The sequence below is a fragment of the Mobula hypostoma genome, chromosome 4 (genome assembly GCF_963921235.1).
Source record: "Mobula hypostoma chromosome 4, sMobHyp1.1, whole genome shotgun sequence".
Lineage (NCBI taxonomy): Eukaryota > Metazoa > Chordata > Chondrichthyes > Myliobatiformes > Myliobatidae > Mobula > Mobula hypostoma.
Genome location: NC_086100.1, coordinates 71,127,471 through 71,141,415, shown reverse-complemented (window position 1 = coordinate 71,141,415; position 13,945 = coordinate 71,127,471). Strand labels below are relative to the sequence as shown.

The window sequence follows — 13,945 nt, the reverse complement described above, 5'->3', positions numbered from 1 at the left end:
AAATAAATCTATTCTAACTTGTAGCTCATATTATACGTATATACACCGACCTCCCTGCTGGTTGGAAGAGAATCCTCGCTATGTATATTGGTAGGATTACAGGCCTATACTATTTCAGGCAGCGAGTCTGCTCGAAATTGTCTCAATTCCATAAAGTATCTGGTCTTGAGTAGTCTTAAGTTATGGGGAAGTACCATCACTAACCTTACAGCACTGTGCTCCCCTAATGTCTTCAAGCTCGGGCCTTAGATAATAGCTCCAGCACTACCACTGTGCCAAGAGAGGTGCATGTAAAGATACGCGTAGCCACTCATTGTTTCTCAAGCAACCCACCTACACTCACGAACTAGAGGTGGTCTTCGGATTGCTGCGGGGAATAAGATTCTGGCAGGATTAATTCCCTGGTGGGGTGCAGTAAATAATGACCATACAATAGACAATATAAATTTAGAACTAGAACAGTTGGCCAATGAGACTATAGAGGGATTTGCCATTCTGGACCAGGAAATGAAAAACCTTTGACTGGTGACCTTACAGAACAGAATGGCCCTGGACTATGTATTAGCCAGGGAAGAAGGGGTCTGCGCATTAGTAGGGAAAGAATGTTGCACCTACATACCCGATGCTTCAGAAAATATGACCCATGTGTTAGAACATATGACCCAGCTGCGAGATGAAATACATAGACATACATAAATACAGCCCCTCCAGAAAGCTGGGTTTTCTTTAGGTGGGTTAAATCAGTGCTAGGAGAAGGAATACTTTCCTGGTTGCAGCCCCTCTTTTATGGGCTCATTGCCCTAATCTGCTTAGTGGTGGTAGTTCATTGTGTCATACAACGATGCATTTGTTGGGTCTGCGCCTCTCCAAAGTCAAAGACGGGGGATACGGTAGCATCACGCTATGCGCGATTTCACTTCGCAAGAGAGGGGAAAGAAGAGGATAGTTATGATGAAGAGGAATGTTTAAGAATGCACCCTTACCCAGTGGGTTATGCCCCCTTTTCCGAAAGAAGGGAATATGAAACTTTAAGTGTTGATCAGAAAGATCAACAAGGAGGGATCTGTGGTGGAAATGGTTAAAACTAGTGTATGATGGGATAAACAACAGGAATTCTGCAGATGCTGGAAATTCAAGCAACACACATAAATGTTGCTGGTGAACTTGACCATTCTGGAGCAGCTGGGCTTAATAATGCTGATGCATGTCGAGAATAACCTTGGATGATAAGCACAGTACCAGGAACTCCAAGAAATAAAATACTAGGCGCCTGGAACCAGAAGGAAGGATGCCTGGGGGGGTGGGGTGGTAAACTATGAGTCCTGATAACAGGAAGCAGGAAGAACTGTTAGGCTCGTACTGAAAGATAATTGACTTGTCTTTTAAACAATTGATCATGTACTGAGCATGGGATGCCAAAGAAATTTATGTGAAGTTGTTTATCTTGCTGTATAAATATGAGCTCGGTATAACCTAAAAAATCAGAGTTCTGCTGGTGGTGGAGACTGCTGCAGACTCTCCATGATATCATGTTAAACTCATAAAATAAAACTCGAAGTCACTCTGGTGTTCTTAGTTAGTGTTTCCATGACGCTGGATCAGCAAATGTGCAGATGATACCAAGATTGAGGATGTAGTGGGCAGTGAAGAGGACTTTCAAAGCTTGCAGCAGGATCTGGACCAGCTAGAAAATGCAGTGGAACAGTGGTATCTGGGAACACAGATCCATAATTCCTTGAAGGTGATGTCACAGGTAGATAGGTCTGTAAAGAAAGCTTTTGGCACATTGGCCTTCATAAATCAAAGTACTGAGTACAGGTTTTGTTGAAGTCATATAAGTGAGGCCTAATTTGGAGAATTGTGTGCGGTTTTAGTGACCTACCTACAGGAAAGATGAAAATAAGATGAAGGAGTGTACAGAAAATTTACAAGGTTGTTGCCAGAGCTTGAGGACCTGTGTTATAGAGAAAGGTCAAATAGGTTAGGAATTTATTTCCTAGAGTGTGGAAGAATGAGGGAGATTTGATAGAGATTTACACGGTTATGGGGGGTATAGATAGAATAAATGCAAGCAGGCTTTTTCCACTGAGGTTGGATGAGACTTGAACAAGAGGACATGGATTACGGCTGAAAGCTTAAATGTTTAAGGGGAACATAAGGAGGAGTTTCTTCACTCAGAGAGTGGAGAGAATGTGGAAAGACCTGCCGGTGGAAGTGGTGGATCCAGCTACAATTTCAACACTTAGGAGAAATGTTGATAGCTACATGGATGGGTGGGGTATGGAGGGCGATGGTCTAGATGAAGGTCAGTGGTGTTATAAGAGTAATAATTCACCATGGACTAGATGGACTGAAGGGCTTGTTTCTCTGCTGTACTCTTCTGACTCCGATTCTATCACCTGGGTCATTCAGTTTCTCATGGTCTCCTCTCTAAGACAGATATTTCCATTATTCTCTCCATCCCTCATTCTCCCTACAATTTAAGCATGGTGGTTTCTAACTTTGCTGTGGTCAAAGAACCTCAACCTGAAACATTAACTTTACTTCTCTTTCCACAGATGCCTTCCAATTGCTGAGTATTTCCAGCCTTCTTTATTTTTTGCACTGAATTTGATTGGTGCTTTTCTTAAATGTCTATATATATTTAAAATTTATTTTATATTATGTTCTGCCGAGCAATGTGGGAATACTATCGCTGGAAGTTGTGGTGATACTTGTGGGCTGCCCACCCCCAGCATACCCTTGAGTGTATTGGTTGTCAATGTAGATGACACATTTCTCTGTATGTTTTGATGTACAGATGATAAGTGAACTTGAAAATGTCACACCCATGACTTACAAAGTCCGTCTGGTTCCACCTGTGAACCAGATCGCATAGAGGCTGAAGGAATTCTTTCCAAGGTTGACTGGAGCCTATGGGCAGTGCCAGTCATCCCAGTAGCCAAGGTAAGATCTGTGGTGATTTTAAAGTCACCTTTAACACAGTACCGAAAGTAGATTAATACCCTCCGCCCAAGATAAAGGTCTATCTTTGCAAACCTTTCTGGAGGAGAACACTTCAGCAAAGTGGACCTAACTGAGGCCTTCCTACAGATGAAGATGGAAGAAGAGTCCAAAGTGTTTCCAACCATAAACACTCAGAAAGGGCTTTATTGCTATAATAGGCTTATTATCCCATAAAAGGAAGAGATCTTCCACAGTGATTAAATCTTTGGGGCTGAATGGGATAATTTAAAATGTGCTATGCCGTGGGTGCCTATCTTGTAGTTGTATTATGCAGTATATTGTGTATATACATGTATATAGATTACTGGAGAGCAATACATTACATATTTAAGTTGAAATGCATTCTCTTTTGAGTTGGAGTTTATAGCTAAGAAGGGAGGAGTGTAGCGTACTTAATATTTCAGTAATATTTGAGTAATAATGTTTGATTAAATCTTTGTTGATATAAACTTTGTTATGGGTGTACATGAATGTACATGAATGGTGTACGTCATTATGCCTCCAGGTCATTTCTAAGAGCCTCACTGAAGAAAAACTAAGTTTACGAGTTACATTGCCAATAAAAAGTATTCACTCCCCTTGGAAGTTTTCATGTTTTATTGCTTTACAATATTGAATCATGGTAGTTTTAATGAAGGGCCTCGGCCCGAAACGTTGACTGTACCTCCTCCTATAGATGCTGCCTGGCCTGCTGCGTTCCACCAGCATTTTGTGTGTGTTGCTTGAATTTCCAACATCTGCAGATTTCCTCGTGTTGTAGTCTCTACAAAGTGATATAAATTCATTACAAATATAAAACAAAAACAATTTGATTGCATAAGTATTCACTCTGTTTTAGCTAGTATTTAGTAGATGCATTTTGGCAGCAATTACAGCCTTGAGTCAGTGGATAGGTCTATATCAGCTTTGCACACCTGGACATTGAAATTGTTCCCCATTCTTCTTTACACAACTGCTCAAGCTCTGTCAGGTTGCATGGGGATTGTGAATGAACATCCCTTTTCAAGCCTAGGCGCAAATTACCCTAGGTAATTTCTAAGGTAAGGACATGTTCAGCATAGCTTTGTGGGCCGAAGGGCCTGTATGGGGCTATATGTTTTCTCTGTTTCTAAATTCTCAGTTGGATTGAAGTCTGTACTCTGACTTGGCCACTCCAGGACACTGATTTTGTTGTTTTTAATCCATTCCTGTGTAGCTTTGGCTTTATGCTTGGAGTCATTTTCTTGCCCGTAAACAAATCTTCTCCCAGTCACAGCTCTCTTGCAGACAGCATCAGGTTTTCCTCCAGGATTTCCCTGTATTTTGCTGCATTCATTTTACTCTCTACCTGCACAAGCCTTCCAGGGCCTGCGGCAGTGAAGCACCCCACAGCATGATGCAGCCACCGCAATTCTTTACAGTAGGGATGGTGTGCTTTTACTGATGTGCGGTTGCTTGGCTTATGCCAAACATAGTGTTTAGAAACATAGAAACATAGAAAATAGCTGCAGGAGTAGGCCATTCAGCCCTTTGAGCCTGCACTGCCATTCAGTATGATCATGGCTGATCATCCAACTCAGAACCCTGTACCAGCCTTCCCTCCATACCCCCGATCCCTTTAGCCACAAGGGCCATATCTAACTCCCTCTTAAATATAGACAATGAACTGGCCTCAACTGTTTCCTGTGGCAGAGAATTCCACAGATTCACCACTCCCTGTGTGAAGAAGTTTTTCCTAATCTCGGTCCTAAAAGGCTTCCCCTTTATCCTTAAACTGTGACCCCTTGTTCTGGACTTCCCCAACATTGGGAACAATCTTCCTGCATCTAGTCTGTCCAATCCCTTTAGGATTTCATACGTTTCAATAAGATCCCCCTTCAATCTTCTAAATTCCAGCGAGTATAAGCCTAGTCGATCCAGTGGTATGATGCTCAATGGAAAAACATTGAGGAGAGGATACTTTCCATCTCCATACAGGCAATTTTGGCTGATAACAACCTACAAAGTTACATAAATACTATTGATATCACGTGGGTGAAATAGACTCTTAATATATGGAAAACTATTATAAAAGAATATAAACTAGAGGAAGACATTGCAATTCTTAAATAGTGAGCATATAACTTATATTTTACGCCGAATAAACTGGATGCTAGATTTAAGGACAGGACAGCTAAAGGAATAACAGCTATTTGCAATATAATGAAAGAAGGAACACTCAAACATGAGGATATCTGCAGATGCTGGAATTTCCAGAAACATACATATAAGTTGCTGGTGAACGCAGCAGGCCAGGCAGCATTGCTCGGAAGACGTATAGTCGACGTTTCGGGCCAAGACCCTTCGTCAGGACGGACTGAAAGAAGAGCTAGTAAGAGATTTGAAAGTGGGAAGGGGAGGGGTAGATCCGAAATGATAGAAGACAAGAGGGGGAGGGATGGAGCCAAGAGCTGGACAGTTGATTGGCAAAAGGGATATGAAAGGATCATGGGATCGATGAGTCGCGTAGGGAGCGATCCCTGCGGAAAGCAGAGAGAGGGGCAGAGAGAAAGATGTGCTTACTGGTGGGATCCCGTTGGAGGTGGCGGAAATTACGGAGAATAATATGTTGGACCCAGGGGCTGGTGGGGTAGTAGGTGAGGACCAGGGAAACCCTATTCCTAGTGGGGTGGCGGGAGGGTGGAGTGAGAGCAGATGTGCGTGAAATGGGGGAGATGCGTTTGAGAGCAGAGTTGATGGTGGAGGAAGGGAAGCCCCTTTCTTTAAAAAAGGAGGACATCTCCCTCGTCCTGGAATGAAAAGCCTCATCCTGAGAGCAGATGCGGCGGAGATGGAGGAATTGCGAGAAGGGGATGACATTTTTGCAAGAGACAGAGTGAGAAGAGTGAGAGTCCGTAAGCTTATAGTAGACATCAGTAGATAAGCTGTCTCCAGAGATAGAGAGAGAAAGGTCTAGAAAGGGGAGGGAGGTGTCAGAAATGGACCAGGTAAACTTGAGGGCAGGGTGAAAGTTGGAGGCAAAGTTAATGAAGTCAACGAGCTCAGCATGTGTGCAGGAAGCAGGGCCAATGCAGTCCTCGATGTCGCAAAGGAAAAGTGGGGGACAGGTACCAGAATAGGTTTGGAACATGGATTATTCCACAAAGCCAACAAAAAGGCAGGCATAGCTGGGACCCATATGGGTGCCCATGGCTACACCTTTAGTTTGGAGGAAGTGGGAGGAGCCAAAGGAGAAATTATTAAGAGTAAGGACTAATTCCGCTAGACGGGGCAGAGTGGTGGTAGAGGGGAACTGGTTAGGTTTGGAATTCAAAAAATGGAGAGCTTTGAGACCTTCCTGGTGGAGGATGGAAGTATATAGGGACTGGACATCCATGGTGAAAATAAAGCGGTGGGGGCCAGGGAACTTAAAATCATCGAAAAGTTTCAAAGCGTGAGAAGTGTCAAGAACATAGGTGGGAAGGGATTGAACAAGGGGGATATTGCTAACTGCCGACAGGACATCAACCATCTTGACTTTACCACACCTTATTTCCATTCCAACCTCACTCCTTCCGAACACTCTGCTCTCCACTCCCTCCGCACAAATCCTAACCTTACTATAAAACCCGCCGATAAGATAGATAGATAGATATACTTTATTAATCCCGAGGGAAATTTGGTTTCGTTACAGCCGCACCAACCAAGAATAGAGAGTAAATATAGCAATACAAAAAACCCCAACAATCAAACAACAAAATGCAAACTATACCAGATGGAAAATAAGTCCAGGACCAGTCTATTGGCTCAGGGTGTCTGACCCTCCACGGGAGGAGCTGCACGTTCGATGGCCACAGGCAGGAACGACCTTCCGTGCCGCCAAGTGTTGTATCACGGTGGAATGTGGCCAAAATCCAGCAGTAAAAAGTTCAATATCCAGTCTGCAAACACATTCCTCGATCGTAATATGCCCCGGATTGCACCATCCGTTGTTAACCAGATCAGTAAGCACCAAACTCTTTTAAGCTTACCGCTCTCAGTGCACTTCCGGTCAGGCAGAACGGTATTACCCACCGAACTCCTCTTCTCCAAAAGTCTCTGTTGTCTCGACCCAGTCCTCTTTCCTCGGCTTTGTGATCCCCCTCTGCATCCTCTGTGTGTTTTCCTCCGGATTTCAGCAGGGGTGTCTGCCGCTCTGTTCGCTAAGCTGGCCAGAATTTGCTGGTCCGTGGAATACACAATGCGACCTTGCTGCTGTCCCACGTGTCGGGATGTAACCATTTCCAGCGCTGAAGGAAACCCAAATAAAACTCTCTCTACCAGCATATTAGAGAGGGTGCAGCTTCAACGTTACTGTGAGAAAAAAATACAAAAAAAAACGTAAATTAAAAAGTAAGAAGAAGAAAGTTAAAGAATAGATCGGAACGGCTGTACCAGGCTACATGCACGACCGGCGCATGCACACATCTTGGAGGAGGATGCTGTTGTAGTCTGGCGTACTGACCTCTACCTTGCCGAGGCACAGCATCAACTCACGGATACCTCCTCTTATTTACCCCTGGATCATGACCCCACTAAGGAGCACCAGGTTGCTGTCTCTCACACTATCACCAGTTTTATCCGCTCAGGGGATCTCCCATCCGCTGCTACCAACCTTGTAGTTCCCATTCACCACACTTCCCGTTTCTACCTCATACCCAAGATCCACAAACCTGCCTGTCCAGGTAGACCCATTGTCTCAGCTTGCTCCTGATCCACCGAAATCGTTTCTGCATACCTCGACACGGTTTTATCCCCCCTTGTTCAATCCCTTCCTACCTATGTTCGTGACACTTCTCACGCTCTTAAACTTTTTGATGATTTTAAGTTCCCTGGCCCCCACTACTTTATTTTCACCATGGATATCCAGTCCCTATATACTTCCATCCCCCATCAGGAAGGTCTCAAAGCTCTCTGCTTCTTTTTGGATTCTAGACCTAACCAGTTCCTCTCTACTGCCACTCTGCTCCGTTGTAAACAATCACTACAGTCACAATAACTGAAGAGATCCCGCACAGTGAGTACAGGAAGTTAGAGAAGGGACTGAAGAGCAGGACCTCCAAAGTAGTCATCTCTGGATTCCTGCCGGTGCCACGTGTTAGTCAGGGCAGGAATAGGATGATGAGTGGAACAGATTAATGAGTGGAACAGATTAATGAGTGGCCGATGAACTAGTTCAGGGGGCAGGGTTTCAGCTTCTTGAGTATTTGGAACCATTTCTGGGACAGGGTAACCTGTAAAAGAGGGACAGTTTGCAACTAAACTAGAAGGGAACCGATATCCTGGCTGGGAGGTTCACGACTGCTACTTGGGAGGGTTGAAACTACTTTAGCCTGGTGTGGGAAGCAGAGCACAGGGTCAGAAAGTGGAGGGGTGGAGAGGAAAGTAGATGTCAGAGCAAGTGAAAATGGACAGGAGCATCGTAATAGATAAGATGGGATGGATAGTGTGAAATGTGTGTATTTTAATGCTAGGTGTATTATGGATAAAGGGGATGAACTTTTAGCATGGATCAGTACATGGAACTGTGGTGTTGTGGCCATTACAGACACTTGGTTGAGAGAGGGACAGGAATGGGAGATTAATATCCCAGGGTTTCAATGTTTTAGGAAAGATAGAGAAGGATATAAAAGAGGAGGGGAAGCTGCACAACTAATCAGTGACAGTATCATAGCTGCACTCAGAGGAGACATAATGGAGGGCTCATATAAATGGGTAGAATTTAAAAAAATAGGAAGTGTGGAATCATGTGGATGAGATTGTACAACAAACCCACAATAGTCACCAGGATATTGCAGAATATATGCAGGCAGGTTGAAATGCAGGAAGGATGTCGAGCCTTTGGAGGGAATGCAGAAGAGGTTTACTCAGGATGTTGCCTGGATTAGAGGGTAAGTACTATCACAAGTGGTTGTACAAACCTGAGCTGTTTTCTCTGTCATGGCAGAGAATGAGGTGAGATCTGACAGAGACTTCCAAGATTCTGAGAGGCATACATAGGACATACAACACTACAGGCCCTTTGGCCCACAATGTTGTGCTGACCCTTAAACCCTACTTCTCATATAAACCCCCACCTTAAATTCCTCCATATACCTGTCTAGTAGTCTCTTAAACTTCACTAGTGTATCTGCCTCCACCACTGACTCAGGCAGCGCATTCCACACACCAACCACTCTCTGAGTAAAAAACCTTCCTCTCGAACTATCCCCCTCGAACTTCCCACCCCCTACCTTAAAGCCATGTCCTCTTGTATTGAGCAGTGGTGCCCTGAGGAAGAGGCGCTGGCTGTCCATTCTATCTATTCCTCTTAATATCTTGTATACCTCTAACATGTCTCCTCTCATTCTCTTTCTCTCCAGAGAGTAAAGCCCCAGCTCCTTTAATCTCTGATCATAATGCATACTCTCTAAACCAGGCAACATCCTGTTAAATCTCCTCTGTACCCTTTCCAATGCTTCCACATCCTTCCTATAAGTGAAGCGACAAGAACTGGACACAGTACTCCAAGTGTGCCCTAACCAGAGTTTTATCGAGCTGCATCATTCCCTCGCGACTCTTAAACTCTATCCCTCGACTTATGAAAGCTAACACCCCATGTGCTTTCTTAGCTACCCTATCTACCTGCGAGGCATCTTTCAGGGATCTGTGGACATGTACCCCCAGATCCCTCTGCTCCTCCACACTTCCAAGTATCCTGCCATTTACTTTGTACTCTGCCTTGGATTTGGTGTGTACCACCTCACACTTCTCCGGGTTGAACTCTATTTGCCACTTCTCAGCCCACTTCTGCATCCTATCAATATCTCTTTGCAATCTTCAACAATCCTCTACTCTATCCATAACACCACCAACCTTTGTGTCATCTACAAACTTGCCAACTCACCCCTCTACCCCCACATCCAGGCCGTTAATAAAAATCATGAAAAGTAGAAGTCCCAGAACCAATCCTTGTGGGACACCACTAGTCACAACCCTCCAATTCAAGTGTACTTCCTCCACCACAACCCTCTGCTTTCTGCAGGCAAGCCAATTCTGAAACCACCTGGCCAAACTTCCCTGGATCCCATGCCTTCTGACTTTCTGAATAAGCCTACCGTGTGGAACCTTGTCAAATGCTTTACTAAAATCCATGTAGATCATATCCACTGCACTACCCTTATCTATGTGCCTGGTCACCTCCTCAAAGAACTCTATCAGGCTTGTTAGAGATGATCTGCCCTTCACAAAGCCATGCTGACTGTCCCTGATCAGACCATGATTCTCTAAATGCCCATAGATCCTATCTCTAAGAAACTTTTCCAACAGCATTCCCACCACAGACGTAAGGCTCACTGATCTATAGTTACCCGGTCTTTCCCTACTACCTTTTTTGAACAAGGGTACAACATTCGCTTTCCTCCAATCCTCCGGTACCATTCCCGTGGACAACGAGGACATAAAGATCCTAGCCAGAGGCTCAACAATGTCTTCCCTTGCCTCGTGGATCAGCCTGGGGAATATTCCATCATGCCCCGGGGACTTATCCATCCGAATGCATTTAAAAACAACTCCAACATCTCCTCTCTCTTATTATCAACATGCTCCAGAACATCAGCCTCACACATATTGTCCTCACTATCATCAAGTTCCCTCTCATTGATGAATACCGAAGAGAAGTATTCATTGAGGACCTCGCTCACTTCCACAGCCTCCAGGCACATCTTCCCACCTAATTGGTCCTATCTTCACTCCTGTCATCCTTTTGTTCTTCACATAATTGTAGAATGCCTCGGGGTTTTCCTTTACCCTACTCACCAAAGCCCTCTCATGCCCCCTTCTTGCTCTTCTCAGCCCCTTCTTAAGCTCCTTCCTTGCTTCCCTATATTCCTCAATAGATCCATCTGATCCTTGCTTCCTAAACCTCATGTATGCTGCCTTCTTCCACCAGCCTAGATTTTCCACCTCACTTGTCACCCATGGTTCCTTCACCCAACCATTCTTTAACTTCCTCACCAGGACAGATTTCTCCCTAACATCCTGCAAGAGATCCCAAAACATCGACCACATGTCCATGGTACATTTCCCTGCATAAACTTCATCCCAATTAACATCCGCAAGTTCTAGCCTTATAGCCTCATAATTTGCCCTTCCCCAATTAAAAAATTTCCTGTCCTCTCTTATTCTATCCTTTTCGATGGAGCAGTGGTCACTGCCCCCCAGATGCTCACCCACTTGGAGATCTGTGACCTGACCCAGTTCGTTACCTAATACTAGATCTAGTATGGCATTCCTCCTAGTCAGTCTGTCAAAATACTGGGACAGGAATCCATCCTGGACACACTTAACAAACTCTGCCCCGTCTAAACCATTGGAACTAATCAGGTGCCAATCAATATTACGGAAATTAAAGTCACCCATTATAAGAATCCTGTTATTTTTGCACCTTTCTAAAATCTGCCTCCAAATCTGCTCCTTGGTATCTCTGCTGCTACCAAGGGGCCTATAGAATACTCCCAATAGAGAAACTGCTCCCTTCCTGTTCCTAACTTCTACCCATATTGACTCAAAAGAGGATCCTGCTACATTACCCACCCTTTCTGTAGCTGTAATAGTATCCCTGACCAGTATTGCCACTCCTCCTCCCCTTTTCCCCCCTCTCTATGTCATAGTCCGGTCCGTGAAATCTGTATTCTGGTTCACGGTCCGGTCCAACGACCTTTGCTCCAGGTTTTCCTATCTACCCTATTTCTGTTCTTGTTGAGCTAATTGATGCAGCTGATGATCGTTGGGGCTGGCTGCATAAATATCTCCAGAGACCCAGTCGTGGCTGCTGGATTGTTCTTGTCCTTACTTCTTGTATCCCTTGCTCTGCCTTCTGCTTCCTCGCCTGAAGCCCTGCCTTGTCTTGCTCGTAATTCTCGCCTCACCTGAAGTTCTTGTCTTGCCTTGCTTTGCCAGTAGCCTTGCCTTGTCTTGCTGTCTGGTCCTGGAGCCACCCTGTACCTAGCTCCCTTCCTGTCCCTTGCCTCTGTCAGGTGGTGATCTGCGCCCTGCCCAGGAGGAGCCAAGCCTTGCCTCAAGTCTCAAGTCTCCTGCCTCCTGCCAAGCCTAGCCTCAAGTCTCAAGTCTCCTGCCTCCTGCCAAGCCTAGCCTCATCTCTTGCCCAGCCTCTAGCCTGAAGACTCCAGCCTCCGGCCTAGCCCCAAGCCTGAAGACTCCAGCCTCTAGCCTCTTGCCAAGCCAAGTCTCTAGTGTCACGTACCCCGTGACGGGGATAAAGAAACCAGCGGAAATAGAAACCACTTTGGAGTCTCATATTGCTATAAACTACTAATATTTATTAGTAACTACGCAATATAGTAATATCAAAGTAAATAAATCACACAGGTTAGCAATGATTATATATAAAAGTAAGTGTGGAATATATATGTATGAAAAAACCAAGCTTCTTTAAGTCTAGGGGTAAAAAGATACAGTCTTACGATGTTGAGTAAAGTTCAGTTCAGTTGGTGGTATTGAGTTGAGTAGTGATGGAGAGAGAGAGAGAGAGTGAGTGAGTTGAGTCTTCAGGTGAACTGATGCCGTCGATCTTCTTGTCATCCTCCGAAATCCTTTACAAGTCACCGACTGTGACTTTAACCAGGGGGACCTGTTTTCCTGTGGTGGAGCTATCACCCTGGCAAGGGTGGACACATAGACAACGCCCCACCAGTCAACCCCTTCTCCTATGTTGGAATAGCAATTTGGATCAATCCGCCTGACTGATCCTCCAAAACCCACTTTTCCAGCGGGCACAATAATGCTCATTCAGTGTCCAGATCATGTGTCCTGAGGCCTGTATCATCTGGCCTCCTATTTATTTCTCTGTGCTGAGCATCACCTGTCATTCAAAGAGTCCCTCCTACCTTTGTCTGCAAAGAAATACAAGCAGGCAACCTGTCCTTGAAGAAATATCAACAACCTGCTGAAAATCATAACATCGAGTGTCCACCGCCTTCGGTCACCATAGCAACTTACGAGCTGCTCGGTGCTGTCTCCAACTCCAAACGCAGTAAAAATCCAAAGTTACTTCCAATGTCTTAAAGTGACAGTCCAACTGTTGATCTTTGTCTCACACTCTCTTTTTAAAAGCAACATATCGGTGGTAAGTAACTCTTGTCTCTCTCTCTCTCCTTTCCAAACAAACCATCAATGATGAATGTCTCTCTCTGCCTCTCTTTAAACAGTTAATAGGGGCACTCCTGGATCCCCCACACTCCCCTTCCTCAGGGGAAAACATTGTCGAAGATGATTTTTTTAAAAAAAATGTCCATCACAGGGTTTTAAACAATACAGGGAAAAAACGTCAGATGCCAAAGCAAAAATGTTAAGTTTTAACAAAAATGTTAAGATGTTAAGTTTTCCATTTAATATCTGGATAACTAATCAGCTATAACATTGTCAGTACCTTTCACATGTTTGATTTTTAAGTCACCTTCCTGCAATATTGGACTCCAATTTAACAACCTTCTATTCTTATCCTTCATCTTAGTACGAAACATCAACGGATTATAACCCACGTAAACCACAAGTGGTCTCTGAGCAACAGAAAGGTTTTGAGGTCTCTGATCATAGGCCTCAAAATGTTGTAAAGCCAGAATAAGTGCTAGTAATTCCTTTTCAACAGTTGAATAATTTTTTTTTTGGTGTACATTAATGTTCTTTGAGAAATAAGCTACTGGATGTTCGATGTCATCCACTCCCTTCTGTAACAGTACTGCCCCAGCAGCTTCGTCACTAGCACCTGTTGTTATAGAAAATGGCTTTGAAAAATCAGGTAACACACATCAAAGTTGCTGGTGAACGCAGCAGGCCAGGCAGCATCTGTAGGAAGAGGTGCAGTCGACGTTTCAGGCCGAGACCCTTCGTCGGACTAACTGAAGGAAGAGTGAGTAAGGGATTTGAAAGTTGGAGGGGGAGG

The 13,945-nt window shown here is 44.5% G+C and overlaps 1 protein-coding gene and 1 long non-coding RNA gene across 4 annotated transcripts in view; one reads left to right on the top strand and one right to left on the bottom strand.

Annotated features, from left to right (window-relative positions):
* LOC134345385 (uncharacterized protein DDB_G0292642-like) overlaps nt 1–13,945 on the top strand; it is a 402,893-nt gene that overhangs the window by 347,155 nt on the left and 41,793 nt on the right. The gene's annotated exons all lie outside the window — the stretch shown is intronic.
* LOC134345381 (uncharacterized) lies at nt 2,540–13,878 on the bottom strand. Its single transcript, XR_010017673.1, has 3 exons — nt 13,433–13,878; nt 6,737–7,317; nt 2,540–3,769 (listed from the first exon to the last, which is right to left on the bottom strand). It is a non-coding gene; the product is annotated as an uncharacterized LOC134345381 (long non-coding RNA).